The 23,828-nt window shown below is 35.8% G+C and overlaps 1 protein-coding gene across 1 annotated transcript in view; it reads right to left on the bottom strand.

The window, feature by feature from the left end:
* The window catches only part of GPR19 (G protein-coupled receptor 19), a 44,002-nt gene extending 33,238 nt beyond the window's left edge, over positions 1 to 10,764 (bottom strand). Inside the window, exon 1 of the mRNA XM_052000106.1 lies at positions 10,559 to 10,764. The gene's annotated coding sequence lies outside the window, so the exon portion shown is untranslated. The remainder of the gene's footprint in view (positions 1 to 10,558) is intronic.
* Positions 10,765 to 23,828: the final 13,064 nt, after the last annotated feature.

Here is a 23,828-nt window from a genome sequence, read left to right as displayed (position 1 = left end):
ATACTGCCAAATGTAATTCTGACCAATGTTGGTCTGACAAAATAGTCTGACATCTCTCTGACAAAATGAATTTGGAATAGCAACTAAATGGTGTGTATGATGGTTAAGTGCTGGAAGAAAGACCCCGGTTTAAATCCTGCCTCATACTAGCTGTAACAACTTTAGGCAAAATATTCAACTTTTCAGCCTCAGTTTCCTCACTTTAAAATGAGGAATAATGATACTAACCTACCTTTCCAATGATTGTGAGGATCAAATGAGATAACTTATGTAAAGCATTTTGCAAAGCTATATAAATGCTACCTATTATTATTAGTAATAAAGAAGAAGGAATGAGAAGTTCAAAAGACAAGATTTTCCAAATTCTAGGTACCTGGCTGGGTAGAGCTGATGCTGCTCTGAATATCAAAAGAGAGAAATACTTTGAGACTATGGGATTTTCAGAATTAAGGTCCTAACTGCTGTCATAGATCAGCAAAGAAGCTGAAGAACAGCAGATGATAATACTGAGCAATCTAGGTGACCTACTCAGCAGAGAATAGATATTTTGAACATTTGTTCATCACAAAACAACTCAGTGGAGACGTATAGCAGAGAGAAGTGTGATAATGTTACCAAGGGCTAATTACTTTTCCTTTTGTTCATCTGTGGGTTTCTTTGGAATCATCTATATCTATTACTAGACATTCCCATGGCATATTCAAAAGGCAACTAAAATCTCCAGGCCAGTAAGTTTCTGCCATCATTCTGTGGTTTGTGAACCCTGATTTAAAGGAATAGTTTTCCTCTTGGAATAGAGAGAAGAATTTCTTTGTCTTCCTCTCATATTGCCTCTAGGCTTATGTTAGATTGCAGGTCTAGCCTAAAGCAAACTTTCAGAGTATAAAGTATATTTTTTGCTTCCCTTCTACCCACATTCCTTGAAGATTTCTTCCTCCTGGTTTCAATGACTCCCAAGTTTTCATGATAGTACTTCACCCAGGCTTAGTCTTCCTCAACAGAAGTCCATTTTTCAGTGTTTTCTCAATGTTTTTCCTCCTACCAAAATTTCTCTCTTCTCTTTCTTCTTTTCTTAGGTTCCCGCTTTTTTTTTATAATGACTAATCTGTTAAGGCAATAACTGCTAATGAATGAGTGATAATGTGTTTTAAAAAGTTAAACTTTGGGGGGCAGCTAGGTGGTGCAGTGGATAGAGCATCAGCCCTGAATTCAGGGGGATCTGCGCTCAAATGTGACCCCAGACACTTAACCCTTCCTAGCTATGTGACTCTAGGAAAGTCACTTAATCCCAATTGCCTGAGCATAAAAAAAAAAAAAAAAAAAGTTATTTTTTTTATATAACAGGAATCTTCTGGAGAAAATACCTTAGCTCAAAGGAATAAATCTAATGATGGGCATTACATGCAGAGTGGAGGACATAGGGTTGGGTAGATTTTTAGTACCTTCCTAAACACTCCACTTAGGCATAAGAACTGTCTCCTCTGACTAGGGCTTGCCCTGTTTGGCCATATTGTTGGCTCTAGATAGGCACATTTTCAATGTTAACTTTCGGCATGATAGGAAAAAAGTCTGAAGGAAGTAAAATTTAAATAAGACTTAAAGACCAAGTAATGGTTACTTGATAAAGACTGGTTAAGAAACCAAGTAAAGACCAAATAATGATAATAGCTAGACTTTATATTGTGCTTTAAGTTATGCAGAACACTTTATAAATTTTATTACATTATTTTATCTTCACAATAACTTGTTTTTAGAAGATGAAGAAACTGGCTTGCTGAAGTCATACAGCTATCAAGGGCTTGAGATCAGCTTTCAACCCTGTTACTAATAATGGACCTTATTTATAATATGCTTTGAAGTTTACAAAGTAAATCTTCCTCAAAACAACCTGTGTGAAGAAGTGCAAATGCTACTAGTTCTCTGACTTTTGAGGAAACAGATTGAAGTGGGTGATTTACCCACATTTATGTAGTTAATGAAGCACCAGATCTGGAGCTGGACCCCAGGCCTTCCAACTTGAAGCACAGTGCTCTTTCCCTTATCCCAACTGCCCTAGTTAATGTAAGCTTGTCATAGTGTCCATTTCTATGTCCCATTAAAATCCCAGAAACAAACCAATTACATCCATCAGGATCCTGATTGTAGAACCATAGCCTACTGTATAGGTCTCAATGCTGTCCCTTAATACCAAATTTTAAAAAGGGGTTTGGGCTGCAATTTATTCTCTCTTCAGTTCTAGCATAGGGACAATTATTATTCTTATTAATCCCAAAATGAAATAATTTCAGTATGGTATTTAATGATGAGAAGATGGAGGCTCAGGGTGATTATGTGGCTGGAATCAGAATATAAATCCAAGCTAGATGAGAAGGACCAGGGAAACAGATGCTATGGGGATAGCTTGTCTCAGCACATCATTTACTGAAGACATTGCTTTTCCTTCTAGTCTCTACTGTATAATCAGGCTCTTCCTGTTGTGGCATTGACATAAGGGATTTCCTAAAAGGTCTGGTCTTCTATAGGTGTAGTGATTTTTGGATTTTTAAAATTGGTTTTTGGTTTTATTATTGAATTTTATTGGTTTTAATTTTTATTATTGAATCTTATGGAAGGTGAATTAGGTGACAGCAACGGGGATGGGTAAATATAATCAGCATCCAAGTGAAATGTGAGGCCATGTTCCTTTTTCAGTTCTGCTGCCCATCTACCAAAAATGAGAGAAAGATATTCTGGCTCTGATCATATATACCTTTTGCTCTTTTCAGAAAGTAGTTACTTACTGGACAAGAAAATTACCACTACAAAATAGCAGTTAACTAAACTTTAGAAATTAACACCATGACTCAAATGGAAACCATAGGTACTCCAAACTCCAAGGGCACTCTGGGGATCAAGTTGAGAGTTTTATAATATTGGAGCAAATATTATGGTTCCTAAGTCCAAATAAATTCCGAATGTCTAAGGATTCTCTAGGGAATATTGTCACTGCTTTTTTGGTGAATGCTTTGAGGACTTGGAGCTAATTGTAGTGAGAAGAGAACTGCCTGAGACAGCAGCAGACTTCTTGGGCTCGCTTTCCTTTCTCAGGATACCAACTTATCTCAAGATAGGCCTTCTTCATTGTTGAGAGGTCATTTCATCTGGCCAGTCCCAGCTACTGAACCATACCATTGTCTTTCTGTATTAGCACAAACAATCTTCTCTCCCCATGCTCCTTTCTATTTCTTGTTCAATGAATAATGATCAAATCAGTATTATTATTATTTGGGAGTAAAGGGAAGGCACTAAGTATTTATGTGCTATCTACCATGTGCCAAGAACTATGCTAAGGTACTTTTAAACAAAAATTTTGCCCATTACTTCTAGAAAAGATACCTCATTCAAATTGCCCTGTGATTCTACTCATATAGGAGTGTTTTCACAATTCTCCTATGTATGCTGTTTTTAGAATTAGAATGTAAGTTTCTTAAGGGAAGAAATTATCATTCTTTTGAATTTATATCCCCAGCACTTAGCCCAATGCCTTCTAGGTAGTAAACAGTCAATACATGTCTTTTCATTCATTCATTTTTTTCTAAGGAATCAGATTATAGAGCCACATAAGGAAAAACTTTCCATTTATTACAGATATCCAAAAATGGACTTTAGTTAGCTTTGTTAACTATCATTTGAGACAATACAGAAAAACCTAGATTATGATATTAGGTAGTTTTTACATAAAGGATTCATGTGTTAAGTAGGAGTTTGAACTAGTACCTTCTTCCAAGTACTTTCCACCTCTGAGACTCTATGATTCTATAATCTCTTTTATTCATCTACCCCATAGATGTACAGGAAATGTACTCCCTCCCTCCCCCCAATAAAAGGAAAGAAAAGAAAAAGATATGTCTTTAAATGTCACAAGGTTGCAATCACTTTCATTCTGTGGACTTGACTTCATGGTTTCTTTTCTTGTGTGTGTGTGTGTGTGTGTGTGTGTGTGTGTGTGTGTGTGTATGTATATATGTTTTTTCATTAAACTTTTATTGAATGCCAAGGAGTATGTAGAATTAGGAGCGATTCATGACCTTATTCGAAGATATTTTGGGTATATGCAGTTAATTCAGATTAACTTATTGAGTGTCCATCTAGATGTATTTGTGAAATATTTATTCAACAAACATTTATCATCCTGATCTGCGACTGACAAAGTATGCAGAGCACTGCGCTGGGTATTCATGGCTTATCTTCATATGAGATTTTGTATCTTTTACTTTATTCTTAGTGTCCAAAAAATAATCTCCAAGTTTTCCTAGAGCTACATTCCAACCTGTTCAATGGAAATAGATTTGCCAGTTCATGCCTAGTTCAATAAATATTTATGGCTATTTAACATGTAAATCAATGACTTGGATTGATCAAGGCACAGAAAACATACTTATCAGATCTGCAGATAACACAAAGTTGGTAGAGAGAGCTAACAGACTAAGAGGAAAGATCTAAGAAAAAGGTAATATGAAATTTAAAAGAGGTAAGTAGAAAATCTTACAGTTGGGTTAAAAAAATCACCTTCACAAATATAAGAAACAGGTCTAGTATGATTAGACATATAAAAAAAAAGATGGGGGTTTTGGTGCATATGTTTATTTATGTATATATTGTTTACTCTATTAGTATGTAATGGGAAAGGATTATTTTCTCTTTATCTTTGTAGACCCACTTTTCAATACTGTATAAGCATTGTAGACTGTTAGCTTGTTAACAAAATGACAGAATACTTGCTTAGTGAACTGAAAGTAAAATTTAAGCTTATATTGTGTTATGGCAGTCTAAATACAATTTTGGGTTATAATAAGAATAGTTTATAGTAACTAGGAGATAATAGTCCTGCTATAGTCTGCCCTGGTCATAAAATCTTAGAAAGGAAGGGAGTTTAGAGATCAGTCAGTAAAAGCTTACTTATTTTGCAGATAAGTCAACTAAGTCTTAGAGAGGTTGGGTGATTTTCCCACAGGGTAGTAGGTAGTAGAGTTGAGATTTGAATCCAGGTCATCTAGAATCCAATCTAGTTCTCTTTTCATCATATCATGTTGCTTCCATATAAGGATTATGTTCAGTTCAGGTCACCATTGTTTTGAAAGGACTATGGAAAACTAGAAACAGTCCAAAGGAAACTCCCAGAAGAGTGAAAGGCTTTATGTTAATAATCATATGATATCAGTTGAAGAAACTAGGTATGTTTAGCATAAAGAGAAGACTCAGTGAAAGATCTAAGAGCTCTCTTCAAGTATTTATTTATTATGAAAGAGGAGGTCAGATTGTTTTGTTTGGTTCTAGAAAAGCAACAAATAGAAATTGCAAAGAGCAATTAATGGGTACTCCTCACTGAAAGTCTTTAGGCAGAGGTTACATGACTACTTTTTGAGTATGGTGAATGGAAAATTTGATTTTTCTTCAAAAGAAAAATTATAAATTAACCAAGCTATGTCATCAGGTTCCTATTTTCCCCTGTCTTTCCTCATTGGCAAATAGTTCCCAGGATATGGGTGGATGGAGCAATTCTGGGAGGGTGTAAAGCAGACTGACTCAGACCTATTCTATTCAGCTCATATGTTGAAAGCATATGTCTCAGGGTCAGTAAAAGGCATGTCTTTGTTTAAATTAGAATCTATGTGTTTCTTCACCATTCAATGTAGTTTTCACACTTAGAATATAAGGTCACAGGGGCAGCTAGGTGGTACAGTGGATAGAGCACCAGCCCTGAAGTCAGGAGGACCTGGGTTCAAATCTGACCTCAGACATTTAACACTTCCTAGCTGTGTGACCCTGGGCAAGTCACTTAACCCCAATTGCCTCAGCAAAAAGCAAAAAAAAGAAAAAAAAAGAATATAAGGTCACATTCTCAGTCAATGAGGATGAGCCAGTGGGAAGGGGGAGAAGAGGGGAGGGAGGGGTGTTAATGTTGTATCAGGGAAAATATATATTGCCCTTACTGCCTGTGCTCAGCATCTCACTTTCACCCCTCTCCCAATATGGTGAGAGTGGCTGCCTGCTTCTCATGAGCTGTGAATAAACTTTCTCTTTACACCTTGGGAGATCTCTGAGATTTATTGAGTGAGTTGCACACCATACAATGTTATAAAGGCAATTCATCTTCTGGTGTAGGTTGAACTAGATGCCCCTTGATGGCCCTCACAATTCTGAAATTCTCAGATTAATTGATAAACTTTGGAGTAAATGATGAGATAAATATTTTTGAGACAAATTATAGAGGATGCTAGAAAGAGAAAGATATTCATTTGGTCCTTGAACAAACTTATGAACAAGACAAATTTGGTCTTTATTGTCCTAATTTTCACATTTTTTGTGTGTATTTTTTTTTTTTTTTTTTACCTCTATAGAGTCCACTTATTTTCCTATTCAGGCCCTCGATCTCCGATTTGTGTCCATTATACACCCATCAAACCTCTGATCAAGTACTTCACTCACACTTAGAATAAGACTTTGAAAAACTGTATCTATCTAGAACTGCCTCTATGTTGTTGGGGACAAATTACTTAACTTTTCAAGAGCTTTTCATTTATAAAGTGAAATGGCTGGATTTGATATCATCAGAAAAACCTTTTCAGTTCTATGATATTTTTCATCTTTAAGCCTAGAAAATGAAGTTGTAGTGATGAATTGTTGATAGATGAGTGGGACTTTTTTGGGAGTGGGGGTGGGGGGTTTAAGGTGCAGGAGAAAAATGAGACTTTAGAGCAGGGCTTCATAATTTGTGCTATACATTTGTATGTGTATATAAGTGTTTTATAACTATTTCAATATTGGTTTATTTCAAAATTCTTCATGTTTTATTGTATGCATTTATCCTGAGAAGGCATCCAAAAACTTCACTGGACAACCAAAGAGGTCTGTGATATAAACAAAACTAAGAACTTAAGCTTTTGCCTTTTAGGAACAAGAAGAACACAATATCCTAGATCTAATTTAGCTGATCTAATGAAGAATCTCACAGAATTTGAGATTTGGTTCATTCATTTTCTCTTCATATGTAGAAACTTGCTTTGCTCAATATGCTCAGGATAAACCCAACGCACACCACATTTTCTATGGATACAGTCGAGAAAATCCACTTTTATGAAAGGGGATGGTGGATGGCTAGAGTGTCTCACAAAAGTCTGGGTCTGGCAGTAGCAACAATCAAACAACTAACAACCTTCTGTATCAGACACCCATTAGATTCTGGCTTAAAGAGACAAAAATGAAACAGTCCTTGAAATTAAGGGGTTACATTCTATTGGGGAAACAATATATTTACAACATTATGGATACATTGTAAAGTATAGGAAATAAATACTAGGTTAAAAATAATTAGTGGGGAGGAGGAAGGCACTAGCAGCTAGGAGATCAGGCAAGAATTCCTGTAGACTTGGTACTTGAGCTGAATTTTTAAAGTAACTGGGAATTCTAAGAGAAAGGAGTGAGGATGGTGTGAATTTCAGGCACAGGAAAGAGTCGGTAATAAAAATGTAGAGAAAGGGAATGAAATATTGTGTAAGAGCAACAGGAAGAGGCCATTGTCTAGACCTTGGGCGACTGAAGAGTAGTAAAAAGACTGGAAAGGTAGGTCAGAGCAGGTTGTGAAGGGCTATAAATGCCTAACAGAAAAGCTTGCATTTGATGTTGAAGGGAAAAGGAGACCAATAGGAGTGGGGGGAAAAGGAAAGGAGGAGGGGAGGGAGGAAAATTGAGGGAGGGGAGAAAGAAGAAAGAGACAAAGAGAAAGAGGGGGGAGAGGAGGGGAGGGAAAGGAGAGAGAAAAGGAGGAAAGAGGAGGAAAGAGAAGGGGAGAGAGAGAGAGGTAATGAAAGGGAGAGAGAGGGAGAAAGAGGGGAAGAGAGAGACAGAGACAGAAAGAGACAGAGAGAGAGATTATAACCTAGAGAGGAGAATGTTCAAGAAAGCATAGTGAATAATATCAAATGCTACAGAGAGATCAAGAAGGATAAAGATTAAGAAAAAGGTATTAAATTTGGAAATTAAGAAATTGATGTGGAAATTTGGAGAGGTTACTTTCATTTGAAGAAGGAGGGCAAAAGCTAGATGCAAAGGATTGAATAGTGAGAAGAGTTGAAAAAGAGAAATATCCAAAACCTTTTTCTTTAGTTCATTTAAACATAAAAGTCTTTTAATTTATCAATGCAACTATTAGCTTATGTGAAAGCATACTAATGGTTTATCTTTTTTAAATCAACAACAAACCCAAATGCTAAATAGTGAATTTAATATATATTTCATATGTTTAAATTTATAAACTACTTAACCACAAAAAAGTACTTTCATGAAAATCTAGTTAAGCTACCTGGTCTTTAAATGTGAAATTTTTTTTAAGTGTGCACTAACATGTTTAACCTATATTAGATTTCTTGTTGGGTAGGGTAGAGAAGAGGGGAAAGGGATGAAGAAAAATTTGGAATACAAAGTTTTTCAAAGATAAATGTTGAAAACTATTTTTGCATATATTTTTTTAAAGTCAAAAGCTATTATAAAAAAAGTTGTATTAAATGTTCCAGAGATTATCAAATTCAATTATGTCCCAAATTGATTGTATTATTTCCACTCTCCTCTCCAAATTCTTTCTTCTTTCAAATTTTGCAATTTTTGTATTAGGCACTACCATCCCCCAAGTCTCCCAGTTTTATAATCTCTGCATTAATAATAATAACTAACATTTCTATAGCACTTATTATGTACCCGACAATGTGCTAAGTGCTTTACAAATCTGAAACATAAGCCCTAACCTTCATTTTACCATGAGGAAATCAAGTTATAAAGATTAACAAAAGGTCTGGCCAGACTACTCTATCCATACCACCTAGTTGTCCTTAACACCTCATTCTCCCTTAGTTCACCTATTCAATCAGATATCAATTTTTTCTGTTTTAATGTCTAAAACATATTTTGTATTCAATCCCTTCTCTCTACTAAAAAACCAAACCAAACCAAACCAAACCATACCATCTTAGTTCAGACTCTCATCCCCTTTCACCTGTACTATTGCAATAGCCTCCTGATTGGTCTTTCTCTCTCTAGCCTATCCTACACATTCTTGACAAAGTAATTTTCTTTAAATATAGTTCTCCTCATGTCTCTCCTTTACTTACTCAACTCCATTGGTTCCTTACTGACTAAAATTAAATATAAATTTTTTCTTGGCTTCTAAAGCCCTTCACAATCTAGCTCAACCCTATTTTTTCAACCTCAGTGGGCATTTCTCCCCTTCCAACATTCTTCTTTTCAGACAAACTGACCTCTTTGTTCTTTACACTAGAACCTCCATTTCCTCTCTTTCAAACGTCTGCACTAGGATTTCCTGCCTAGAAGACTCGGCCTCCTCCCCTCTCTCTTATGGAATCCCTCTCTTCTTCCTTCAAGATGCAGCACAAGTATCAACTTCTACATGAAGCCTTTCCTGATTTTCCCCAACTATTATGCTCTATCTTCCTCCCCAACCATCTAATATTTAATTACTTTATATTTATTTGGATTTATTCTGTATATATATAATGTGTGTGTGTGTGTGTGTGTGTATAATTTATGTATATATTCTTATTCCTATTAAAATATAACTTATGTGCCTGTAGGGATTATCACATTCATTGCATCTATATTCTGAGTGCCTCACATGTTTTCTGGTACATAGTAAACACTTCATAAATGCTTTTTGATTGATGAAGAAAACTTGTGATCTAGTTCCAGCTTCTTTTTTCCTAGACTTTTTTTTTAAGTGCTTTGTTTCCATGGTACCATAAAAGATTTTCAGGCCAGGTGAACATTAAACAAAAGGAAGGAAAAAGTGGCCAATTATTTTAAAGCAGATGAACCAGTTATAAATCCTGTATTGGCTAACTTGATTCTATATTATTTGAGATAATCTAGTGATTACCAATTCTCCATTTCACTCTATGCTGTGTAAAAATGATGAGATCTATTAAGATTAATGTCTAAAGAGATTCTTGCTCCTAATAGCCTCTCCATTTCTGAGAACTAAGTGATCTCTCTAATCGAACAACCGCAATGTTTCATATTCTAATTTTCCTTTCAGAGTTGGCCTAATGTATGAGACCTTTTATTAGTGAAAACCTGATAAGAATAATTACAAGGCATAAGATTGTCTCATCTGCCCCAATATTTTAAACCTCTGTCAATATTCTCTGAGAATATCAGCATGGAGGGAGTAAATAAAAATGATACTGGATTTTACTGCATACAAAATTAGGTTTCACCAACGTGATTCTGTCCCTTCTACTCCCCATGTATACCTTCCAGGATTCAATGAAAACAAATTCTTTCCTTTTCTGTAGGAAGATAGTGATCAGTTTTCCCCACACAATCTCAGTCAAATTTGCTCTCAGCAGAAGCCTTCCTTAATTTATTTTATGTTTCATCTTCGGTCTAAAAGATCCTAATCAGGATCCAAGTAGTTCTTAAATTCCAAATTTCCTGGAGGGGAAAAACACGTTGTGTCGTCTGAAATAGATTTTAATTCTTTTGTTGCAGGACTGTGTCTATCACCTACCTTGCTCATGATCTGATCTCAGACGTCTTCTTCTTGGATATTCTCTGCTAGTAATTCCCCTTGAACAAGAGTCTAGAAAAAACCACAGATCCCGGGAGAAGCTTTGGAGCATATTCATGTCTATCCTCTGCCTTTCCTCTGGCTCATTGCCTGTTTCCTGGTATAGAGACAAGATGACGTTTTTGCAGGGTTGACTACTAAACCATCCTCCCGCCCCCATCCCCACTCTTATTGCCCCTCCCTTTTTCTTTCCAGGGCTCTGGAATGTGTCACATGGGAAATCGATCATGTGGCTTAGTGGAAGAATCTAACCATTTCCCTACCCCCTTCCTTTCAGCAACAAAGCAGCAGAAACATCTGAACTAGACTGATTGCTTCTGAAAAGGGAAGTATTTACTAGCACACACAAAAAGCCCCATTCCTTTTTCTGTTTTCCACCTAAGATTTTCATTTGGGTTTTCTAAGATGTTCAGGTTAGAAGTGAAAATAGTCCTTTCTCCCCCTATCATTATTCCATCCTACTCTCTAATTACCATGAAGACTGTAACTGGCCATTGAAGAGAACAGTTACTCTGACTTCAGAACTGGCAAGATGTTCCTTTAACTTGTTTTTAGAACATTCTGACCCCCCAAAAGAACAGTATCTTCAGCACCAAGGACAGCATTGTTTCACCTGCCTCAGAGGTGATAAAAGGAATTAGTTGATTTCACCATTTGATGAAATAAAGTTTATTGACCTGAATGTAACCACAAGTTGGAACATGTATTTAAGATTCTGACTTCCCCACCCATTCATAATGCAATACAATGTGCTTCATTTCTCTTTGAACCAAGAATCATCCCCCAAACCAATCCCTTTTACTCCCATCCTCTTGACTTTTTCTGTTAAAACTTTTAAAATATCTGACCTGGATTGTGGGGCAGGGGAGAATTTTGGAGGAGATAGATAGTATAATAAATCTAGATTTACATCCATATATTTGTTTATATGTATTTATATATATGTACATATGAACAGATGTATTCCTGTGCATATTTATGAGTCTTTATCCTTTTTCTCAGGGCCTCAAAGAGAGTAGGATTTACAAAGTAGGAAGGAAGCCACTAGCTGTGTATTTAGCATCTATCCAGCTCAGCTGATGTCCTAGTTGCCATGGTGTTGTGTAACTGCTGAAGAGGATGATTTCTTTCAATGATAGTCACCATGGGACCCCAGCAACTGAAGAAAGGCAAAGAAAAAAGGATTGAATGGGTAAAGGGGACTTTCAATTAACATTCTTAGAGCCAAATTTACCTAATGGGCCCTTCCACTATCAGACTGTTACTGACCCCATACCCTGAAAAGATTCTAGAATTAATAGGGAGATTGCAAACTTAACTTCTCCTGTCCCCCATAATTTATAACATAGAGAGCCTATTTAAATATGGATGTAAATATGGTTGAAAACTCTAGCTTCACAAAATAATCTTGGAAGAAGATTCCTATTCATAGTGAAATATCTGGACATCTAAAGCTTAGCATTTGATCTATAAGAATTGAATGATAATCATTTTATTTTCTTTAATAAAAAACACCAGCAAATACCCTAAAAATATTGGCAGTAGGAGGTGGTGTTTTTTAATAAAGGATTGAATTAAAATTTAAATATAAAATTTGAGAAAAATACTCTTTTAGGTGTCTTTTGGATTATTTTATTGTCAAAAATCAGGCACAAAAAAATTGTCATTCTCTTTAAGATTAACCCTTGGCTGACTTCTAATCCTTGAAAGATAATTATAAATGTACACATTTGGGGAAAAGTGTGAAAATACTTTCAGTTTGTAAAAATTCAGGCCCCACCTAAAATTATCCTTTCTGTATATTATTTTTTAAAAATCTCACTTGCCTCAATGTACCGTCTTCTAAAAGTAACTTTATTATTTAACAGAAGATTTTAAAAGGCAAAATCCATTCAATAGAGCATTGTAAAATATACAAACATGTCATTTTGGCTGTTTTTAAAACAGATGTTATTTGATCCAATAGCTAAAAAAACCCGTGAATCCCAATCTATAAGAAAATAAAGTTATTATATAATCACTGCTTAAAGACTTCAGTGAAGGGAATTCACAACCCTATGAACTGACCCAGTCCATTTTGGATTAACTGTTAGAAAGTTTTTGCTTGTGTTGAGACAAAAATCTGTACCCTTAATAAAACTAAATTAGTGTGATATCTCAGTGTCTTCACAGAATTGGGTATACAGAATTGAGGCGTACAAGTATGCCTCAACACATTTCAATATGTACCACAGAAACAGCCAATATAGATAGAAATCATGTCAAAAATGTATCATCATATCCCCTATTTCTAATCCTGTGTTTATTTTTGTCCAAATATATCACATTTTCTTTGGGAAAATGAGCCAGACAGAATGAGTAAGTCAAAGTGCAAAGCTGTTCTTTTATTTCCTTTTGAGTTCTCAGAATAAAAAAAAAAATTCTCAGAGATCTTTATTAGATTGGATATTTAGGTTGTATCTATACAATAGAGAGTAAAGTGGATATTTGAGTTTTTGGCATAGTCTTGAGAAGCAGTCCTAGTATGGGTGCATATAATTAAAAGTTCCTAAGAAAGTAAATTTAAGGCCTCTAGAATGGTTCTTTTGAGCTTCTCCCCAAAATAATTTTTTTTGCTATTAAATCAATAACTTATTTGTCATTTACTAATTTTCGTGTTTGCAAGTTTTTGGAGACTTAGTGCTTTTTTTTTTTTAAATCATTTGTCTTCATCCACATTGCTATCCTCCAGTATTATCTACTATATAGTCTTTAGGTTCTCTTCCCCTGCCCCCAGAGCCAGAAAAAGTGACAGTTCTGAGAGAACTCCTTTACTTCTTAGGAAAAAAGTAGGAAAAAAGGTATAAAATGTACCTTTTAGAAAATATCTGCATGACAGGACAATTCGTAATGCTCAGTGAGCCCAGTAATTGACAAGATCAACTAGGATGAGCCCCTATTACATCTTTATCCTGTTCAGAAAGCCCTCGGGACATTTTTTTAAGGTACTTAAATGAATTTTCCTAATTCTGGTTCTATTTCATCCAAAACCCACAGAATTTCCTCATTGAACAAATAAAGATGGGATTTCTTCTCTCGAAATTATTAAAATTAGACATACTAATTACGATAATAGTCATCCATTCATTAGTAGATTTTTGAGGATGTCATGGAGGTACTTAGATTTAGTGAAACCTCAGATAGCTGATAATTGTCTTCCATAGTTATAATATGAATTGGTGAACTGGAAGTTGCCAGCTATGGCTCATAGACCAAATCCTGCTTGAAGTCTGTTTTTTTGTGTAAGACTTATGAACTAAGAATACTTTTACATTTGTAAACAAAGTTTTAATGCACTTTAAAAGATAAAAACCATTCTTAGCTTATTGAGCCTACAAAAACAGGTGGCAGCTGGATTTTGGTCCATAAATTATACCTGAATGAGATTTATACTTCTTTTGGAACCTTTATCTAAGACCTTGGGTACAGTGAAGCCACTTTGTTGGACTAATTTAAGTAGGTCTTGGTGGACTCAATTCAAGACAAATTCATTAATATAATTCTACTGGGGGATTAGACAATGGAAGCTCCCTCACTGGGGCATATACAGTATGTTTTGCCCACTAGTAATTTGACTGGAGAATTATTTGGTGAGAACTTCCAGAAATATGTGATACCCTGTAATAGTTATAACTCTACACTATCCCTGATTCAGAGCATAGATTTTCTGTGACTTTCATGGTAATGCAAAACCTTTTAGTTGGCTCCTGAGCTAGAACTGTGGATTCCTAAAAAAGGCTTTAAAAGAGGATTTGATTTTCTCACTATTCTCCTTCCCCTCCCACCCTTCACTTCTCTCTCTGCTCTCTAGTGAGAAAGTAGAAAGGATGAAATCTAGGTGGTAGAGTCCCTCCTGCATCTGATTACCATGTGACTTTGAACACATGGTGTTTTCCTTTTGTTTGGTTATTTTGTCTCTAATGTGTTTACGCTTTCCTGATCCAAGATTAATGAGGATTATGTATAGATCTATCTTTTGAGTTTCAAAAAGTTGAAAGAGTCACTGGTGGTTCACTGATAGAAGTTCATGGTAGCGCTTGCCATGTTGAGCCACCCTTCCCCCTTTCTTGCCATTAGGATTGGAAATTGAGTTTTACATACTATTGTGTCATAAACTCCAGATGCTTTATCTCAATTCTTGCTAGGATAATCCTTCTTCCTTTTAGTATTGCCTCTCACCTCCCTGTCTCCTGTCTGTGTCCTTATTATTTTGATCCCTATCCTGTCAGGATTATGATCCTTTCCTGGAATTATGGCTTGTTCATCATCCTAGGGAATTTGTCCCCCTTATCTGCTTTTGTTTCCCCTGTAAAACCCTAGTTAGCTTAAACCCTATATAAGTTCCCTGCCTCAGTTTATCTGTTCTGAATGCTTTGGACAAGAGTCCCATCCAGTTGACTAGCCTAAACTCTCCACATCAAAGATGAAAATAACCAATCTCTGTCTGCCTCAGTTTCTCTGTATTACAATTAAAGTTGTAACAATCAAGTTTGGCAAGGAGCCAGCTTTGAAAAGCAACTCACTTGGGGCAGCTAAGTGGTGCAGTAGATAGAGCATCGGCCTTGAAGTCAGAAAGACCTGAGGTCAAAGCTGGCCTCAGACACATAATACTTTCTAGCTGTGTGACCCTAGAGAAGTCACTTAACCCCAATTGCTTTAGCAAAAAAAAAAAAAAAAAGCAACTCACTTCATCTAGTTTAGCTACAACTTGACTAGATAGTGCTATATGAACCTTTCTTAATTGTCTACTGCATGCAAAGCACCAGACTAGGTACTGGGGAATACAAAGACAAAAAAAGATAGTTTCTGCCTTCAAGGACCTTACATTCAATATGGGGATACACCAGGAATTCAAGTATAGGTAGAGTACAAGAAAAACTGAAGAGAGAGAATTTACAGCTATAGGGCAAAATAGAGAAGGAATAGGAAGGTTCATGAAAAATGGAGGTGACACCTGAATTGATTCTTGTTAGAAGACAAGGATTCTGAGAGACAGAGATGAGGGGTAAGTGCATTCCAGACATAGGAAACTTTTCAGATGAATGGATGGAGGCAGGAAACGGAATATTAAGTTCTGAGATCAGTTGGAACAGAGAGTTTATGAAAGGGGAGTGGTATCAGATTCAGCTAGAAAAGCAGATGAGGAGAGCATTAAATGCCAGGCTGTTTAATAAAAAGCCATTGACAATTTTTGAGTTAGGGAGAAGATGGTACAACTTGTGCCTCAGGAAGATTATTTTGGCAATTGTGTGAGAGAATGGAGAGATTGCAAAGGATTCCAATTGGGAGGCTATTGCCATTGTTCAGGAGAGAGGCAGGGAGAGCTTGACTTAAGGTGGACAGCTACTTAATAAAGAAATATTTGTTGAGTGGTACCTGCAACAGAAATAAATTTATCTAGGAGGGACAGAGGCAGTGGTAGAGGTAGAGTTATTTTGTGACCTTGAGTTTTAAATCCCAAAAGATATCTGGGAAGACATATCTTATTGGCAGTTGATAATGAGGAACTTTAGATCATGAATAATATTAGGGATGAATATATAGACTAAGAAGTCATTTGTGTAGAGATGATACTTAAAACTTACAGAGAAGATAAATTATCTAAGAAAGAGAATATAGGGGGTAGCTAGGTGGTGCAGTGGATAGAGCACCAGGTCTGAAGTCAGGAGGACCCAAGTTCAGATCTGGTCTTAGACACTTAACATTTCCTAGCTGTGTGACCCTGGGCATGTCATTTAACCCCAGTTGTCTGGGGGGTGGAGTGGGGAGAGAGGAGAGACAGAGACAGAGAGAGAAAAAGAGAGAGAGAGAGAGAGAGAGAGAGAGAGAGAGAGAGAGAGAGAGAGAGAGAGAGAGAGAGAGAAAGGGAGAAAAATAGAGAGAAAGAGAGAAAGAGAGAGAAAGAGAGAGACAGAGAGACAGAGACAGAGAAAGAGAGAGAGAGAACACAGAACAAAGAAAACTCAGGACAGAACCCTAGCAAACACCCATGATAAGAAGGACATTGATCCAGCAAAAGAGCCTGAGCAGTCAGACAAGTAGAACCAGTAGAACTATGCCATGGAGACCATGAAGAAAGAGAGTGTCTGGGAGGTCAGTATTAAAGAACCCTGGGAGGATTAGGACTGAGAAAATGCCTGGCTTCAGGAATTTAAGAGATCATTGATAATCTTGCAGAGTATTTTAATCAAGTGGTAGAAACAGAAACCAGATGGACTAAAAAGTGAGTGAATGGTACAGAAGGAAGTGCAGATAATTCTTGTAGGAGTCTGACAGTAAAAAGTAGAAGAGATGTGAAACTATAGCTTTCCTTCATTCATTCATTCAACAAACATTTATTAAGCACCTAAGGCAGCTAGGTGATACCATAATGCATAGAGTACTGTGCTTGGAGTCAGAAATCCTCAGACACTAACTGTGATCCTGGCGAGTCACTTAATTCTGTTGCCTCAGTTTCCTCATTTATAAAATGACTTGTAGAAAGAAACAGCAAGCCATTCCAGTATCTTTGCCTAAAAAACCTTCAATGAGATCATGAAGAAACAGACACAGTTGAACAACAAAAAACAACAAATAAAGCACCTATTATGTGTTAGGATGCTAGAAAGACAAAACAAAAATGATGTTTTCTGTGAGCCATTACATTCTATTGGGGGAAAACCCAACAACATAGAGGACTAAAGACTTAAAAGAAGAAGGGGCTTTAGAGGCACCTAGTTCAGCCTTCTCATTTTAGAGATAAAGAAGCTGGCCCAGAAGTTAAATAAGTAGCTGAAGGTCACTGAGGTAGTGAGTAGTGGATCTGAGACCTGGGTTCACATCTTCTAAATTGAAATACATTGGTCTTTCTCATTCATGAACACTATTGCTGTGTACACTGCAAATTAAAAAGAGGGGGTATAATTTCATATCTATTTTCTCTATATTCTTGGGAAGAAGAATGCTAATAACCAGGAGGATTTCCTTTCTATAGGAGATATTCTTTGAGCTAAACTTTGAAGAGGCAAAGAAAAGGGGAGACATGGGAGACAGCTTATGACTAGATACAGAAAAAAGAAAATGGAATGTTATGAATGGGGAACCATAAATTAGGCCAGCTTGCCAGTGATGTAGTATGTAGAGTTCAGTACCTGATGTTAGAAAACCAGATTTATATTTTTATTTCAACTTGCCAGGCCTATTTCTTATTAGTGTTAATTTTCTTGAAGTCACCTGAAAATTATTCTGTTATTTTGATACCCCTACTTCAATTTTTTCAGTGATGGTAATTACTCCATCCATCCTGTGACTTAAGGTCCATTTTTTTCAGATTGTTTACAAAGCAGTGGGCATCCTTCACTTTTAGAAATGCACCTTGAATTTTCTGAGAAATTGTTATAGTCTATTTTGTAGAAATTATTTTTCTTACACCTAAAGTAGTGCTTACTTTTTTTGTGCTTCATTATTTGTTGTGAAATTTGGGATCCAAGACCAAGTAAGCTGAAGGAAGTTGCAGGAATGAGATTTCCTAGTAGGAGATAGTGCATGGAAACTTGGTCAAGAGTGATATGGGAGAAAATAAATAAATATATAAATAAAAAGAATGACATGGTGGTATGGTAGGAGAGCAAGTCAAAGCCAGTGCTATCTTCTATGGGGCTATTCCAGGGACCAAAGCCTAAAACCAGGGATCTCCCATTAATTGATTATAAAAGGAAACAGAATAAGATGAATTGGTCAATAAACATTTATCAAGCACTATGCAACTAGATGCTACGAGCTTACAGTCTAATGTAAGAGATGACATACAAACAACTTTGTGCTGTATACAGGATAAATAATCACTTTACTGGAGATCTGGGGTTTTAGCCTTTGGTCCCTGTTCTGAGAGATCAGAGTAGAGAAACTTTTAGATTCTTGATTATTGGAGTCCCACTTGTTTATCATCCTTTTGTTAAATGTTGATTCACTTCAGGACTACCTTCAGGAGTTTGACATCCCTGGAATAATTCTTGTCAAACTGTTCCTCTTAGCCCATTAACCCTAGCTCACTTGTGTTTCCCCTCTACCAGCTTTGACATTCTCACTATTTTTTGTTTGTTTGGTTTTTATAATGCACTTTGAATTAGTATTTCTTTTTCTCTTTGAGTTTCTTTATAAATGGTCTATGTGGGATATTATTAATATATTAAATGTAGTGTGGTATGTGGGGGAGAGCAGGATTATAATATAACCTTTCATGTTGCAATCTTAACTGAAAGTTTCCCAAGATTACTTCCTGTGATGCTCAGTTGTTTTCATATAGGGTAATGATCAGTGCCCTATAATACCAACAGATTGAATGAGGAATTTTGTCATTGTTTTTTAGCAACAGCTAGAAAATGCAGTAGATGAAATATGTGTACCCTGAGTTAGAAAGGCTGAGCTCAAATCCAACGTTAGGTACTTGCAAGCTGTATGATCCTGTACAACCCACTTAACATCACTCTGCCTCAGTTCCCTTCTCTGTAAAATGGGGAAAATAATATCAAGGATGTTATAAGGATTAAATAATTTTGCAAAGTGCTTGGCAAATGTTAAAGTGCTATGTAAATGCAATTTACCTATTATTATTAAAGTAGTCAGAAAACTTAATTTGATCAGACTAACGATACTTCTTTACACAATATAAAATATGATGATGTGAGTTTCTGAAGTAAAAAACATGGCATAGAATTATGAATTAGAACGATGGTTAAATTTCATTGTTTTGACCTTCTGCTGCCCTCTTATGAGTATTCTGCAGTGTAACAGGCCCTGGTAGAACTTGCTTTTATGATCTCAGAATGCTGAGCTTTATGAGTCTTATTACTAAAGCTCTTCTGTCCTCCAGTGGCCACAAATGGCCTAGCAAATCATTGTTTCTATACCATTAGCAAAGTGAAGAACTGTAATAATAGAACAGTTTCTAGGTCAGGCAAGTAATCTATAAATAAAGACCAAAAGAAAACCCTTCTGGAGGGGAAAAAATAGCTTAATCTACACTTCCATTAGCCTTAGTTCCCTTCAATATCAAAAGAATAAAAATTTGCTCCAAGACAAGGAAAGATACAGGTTACACCTCCTCAAAGGTCACTCATTATAATATAAAGAATACTGCATTTAGAGTCAGAAGATGTGGTTTTAAATCCAGGTTACTTTTGGTAAGTAAAGTATTTGGATTTCAATTTCCTAATATGCAAAATGAAGAGGCTAGACCAAATTTTTTTCCTAAGATTTAGTTCATTAAAATTATATCAATGAAAAAAATATCATCTGGCCTGCTATGTACAAAGCAATATGCAATGTACTGAGGACATACACTTTAAAAAATAATCCCTGTTCCCAAAGAGCATATTTTGCTTATAGTAATAACCCAATGGTGCATTAATAGTCTTTAATGTTTACTATTTCAGCAAAACAATCTAGTAGAAAGGGGATAAAAGGCCAGACAAAACAGAATCTGTGATATGGCCAGAATTTAGTCTATAGGCTCACATGCACATGAACATGTATTTATACTGAGACTGATAAAGCAGAGAAATTGCTTGCTCTCAGATGAGAAAGACCTAGTTTTGAATCCTACCTAAGCTACTTACTGAGGGCCTTCAGGCAAGTTAATTAATTTCTAGGTGGTCCTGGAAATTCTGAGACTATAAATTGTAGAGAATGTACCCATCCACATTGATAGAAATTTCCTTCAAGGAGTTCTCTATGCCAATTATGTTCTAGGACCAATCAATCTGTCTGTCTATCTAACTATCTATTTGATGGCTATGAAATAATTTCTGTGTAATCAGCATAGGCTGCCATTTTGATGATAGAGTGGAAAGCAAGGAGAGGGCAGACTGCTATTTCTTTTTCTTTTATTTTTTTCACATTTTAAGATTTAATTTGCATTAATAACATCTTTCTTAAGTCTAGACAATCAACAAAATGGCCTTATTTGCAATATTTGCCAATTTTCAAGGTGTAAATACCTATATTGAAAATTTTAATGTCTTTAGCACACACCTGGAAGTGTCTCAACAGCATCTCTTCTTTGCAGCCAGCAAACCTATATATAATTTTTTTTCCTTTAAAATTTTTTTACAACATTCATTTTTGCTAAACTTTGGTTCTAAATTTTTCTCTCTCCCTCCTTTATCTCCCCCCTCCCCAAGAAAGCCAGACTTGCCATTTCATAGGAGCAGGCAACTATCAAATATAGAGAACAAACAGCAAGTTTCCTGGGGAAGTGGAAGCTTAAATGATTTGTCCAAGATGGTATAGCCAATACATGTCATAAACTCCTTTAACACAAGTCCTTCTGACTCTAAGGATGGCATTCCATCCACCATGACACACTGCCTCTCGAAGATGAACCACAGATGAAAGATAGGAAATAATAGCTTTGAAATTTAACCTAACATTGTTCACATGAAAATCTGAAAGAACTGGAGAGGGCATTTTGGGAGACCTTCCTTTCCATGACTTTTTATGTAAAGAGAAGGTAATGAAGTTGAATAAATGTAAATTGATGGTCAACATTATGTCCCTCTGTTTCTGAATTTCAGCCACGAAAGCTGTCCCACTCTTTTGAATATCAAACCAATATTTGTAGTGATTATTATATTATTAACAAAATTGAAGGCTTAGTTTTTCCTTAGTTTTCTTGTCCTCAAAATATATGTATTTTAGTTTCCTATTTTCAAAATATATGTATTCTTAGCAATCTTCTACATTTTACTTAGATATTAGGCTTTGTTGCCTAAAGTATCTTGATCAGTTAGCTTTATATTTTTTCCAAATATTTATCCATTGACTTATTCATTTTATCCATTGACTTCTGGTATATATTAGATACCTACCACTTGCCAAATATAATGCTAAATGCTATGGGAGAAATATAATCTAGATGTGGTGCTTGTAATGTAATAGGGAATAGGACATAAACATGGATAACTATAATATACAATGTTATATGATAGATGTATTTGAGAGTAGTATGTGAAGTTCATGGGTAGAAAATTGGTACCAACATGAGAGATTAGAGAAAGTTTCATTGAAGAGATGAAGTGGCACTTGAACTGGGGAGAAATTTGATCAGGGAAGAAAAGGAAGGGGAATATTACAAAGTATAGAGAATAATGTGAGCAAAAGGGATAGAATTGTTGTTTGATCTTTGTTCTTGAAGAAAACCAATGACTTCAGGAGATGATGTCTTGACTTGCAAATGAATTGGATTTAAGTGAAGACTGTGCAAAGTCAACAACCTCATTCTTTCCTCCAGAATCATCTAGGTCCAATAACAAGACACAGATTAAGACAACTGATGATGGTCCCACATCCAGGTGTCAAGGAAGGTAACACCTATTCAGTATACATACATACATACAAAATACATATATATGGGGCGGGAAGAGACAGAGAGAAACAGAGACAGATGGGGGTAGGGGAAGGGAGAAGAGAAAGAGAGAAATCCATGAGAAACTACAGTATATGATTTCTTTTACCCCAGAGCTATATAAGAGATCAGTTGGATCCCTGTGGACAACAGGAAAGGGAGTATCAGCACAGAGTAGCCTTGCAGCACCAACCAGAGACTACCAGAAATATGTAGCAGGGTGAACAATAGTAGCAACCAAGACACAGGAAAGTAGTGCTCGGATTGGAGTAGCATCTCATCATCAAGTACCAGAGAGGGCTTGAAGAACCAGCACTCCTGCACCTTAAAGATCAAGGAGGGGATAAACCTGGAAGGTAAAGGTCTATTTAAAAAGCCAAGACAATATCATAAGATTATCATATCCCAAACATAGGAAGGGCAGAACCTGATCATGTTATAGAGTCCCAGCCTAGGAACTAAAATTAGAAAGAAGAGTAAATCCAAGAAAGCAGTGATCAATATTAAAAAAATTATTGCAAATATAGATTATCCCCAAAGAAAGAGTAAAGTGGGTGTAAGCAGAGATTTGAAGGAAAAAGATGAACTTTCTACCAGAACTACATGACTACTCATATGAAGTAAAAGATTAAAAAATTAAAGAAGTATAGGGAACAATTAGAAAGAGACTAAATGTGGGGCATGTAAGTGGTGTGGTGGATAGAGCACTGGACCTGGAGTCAAGAAAACCTGAATTCAAATTCAGTCTCAGACACATATTGACTCTGGGCAAGTCATTTAATCCTCCTTGCCATTCTATTCCCTCCTCTCCAAAAAAGAAAATGAATAACTTAGAAAAGAACATGGTAAGCATTATCCAGGAAATGGATTCCTTGAAAATTAGGTCAAACAGAAATCAGTAACTCTGTGAGACTGAAAAATGATATTAAAATAGAGAAGAAAATGTAAGATATTTTAAATTTCAAAAATTCACTTGGAAAATTAAGTCAAGGAGAAAAAAATGTAAGAATGTATTACTGAAAAATAGTAATGGTGCCCAAAAAAGAGAAACTGTTGAAACATTTTTTGTATATACATAGGAGATGAAAGGAAAGTAGGAGAAATCTGAAAGTAATATCTTTAATTTATTATGTAGTTAAAAAAAAAGCTAAGTGGATTTATATATAGTATCTTCTTTTTATATTGTTTGTATGGAAATTATCTTTGTTTTCTTAAATTCAGAATTTAAAAAATCATTTTTAAAAGATATACAACAGAATCAAGGATAAGTATAAAGCGTATAAAGCCAGACTGGGTCAATGGAGTAGGAGAATAGGAATGAATGAAGAGTAGCTTTAGCATGAATGAGAGAATAGAAGCTATAGCAGTATATAATAGAGTCTTTGTATACACTGGAGCATCCTTAACTCCTACTCCCACTGATAAGATTTATTTAGACTTTAGCTAGCTATATATCCCCTTTGTTATGATGAAATAAAAATACTTAATAATTATATCCATTTAGTAATGTAGGCAATGGCCGAAAAAAAATTGGATCCAAAACTCTCAGTAGCCAAGGACCCAGAATTTTGGTTTTTAAGTTAATACACAATTTGCAGAGGATAAAACCCCCAAAATTATAGGGTATAGTTTCTTATTGGTGAAGAGGACACTGAAATGAAAGGGATAGGGGTAGTTTTCTTAGGTGAAGTGTCCTTTGGGTGGAGAAGTAATCTTGTGATTTATCCAAAATCAGGTGACTCACTAGCAACTAAAATTTGGCTTCACAAAATAGTAAATAAAGGCAAA

This window comes from Antechinus flavipes, chromosome 5, assembly GCF_016432865.1.
Source record: "Antechinus flavipes isolate AdamAnt ecotype Samford, QLD, Australia chromosome 5, AdamAnt_v2, whole genome shotgun sequence".
NCBI lineage: Eukaryota > Metazoa > Chordata > Mammalia > Dasyuromorphia > Dasyuridae > Antechinus > Antechinus flavipes.
This window is presented reverse-complemented; position numbering and strand designations above follow the sequence as displayed.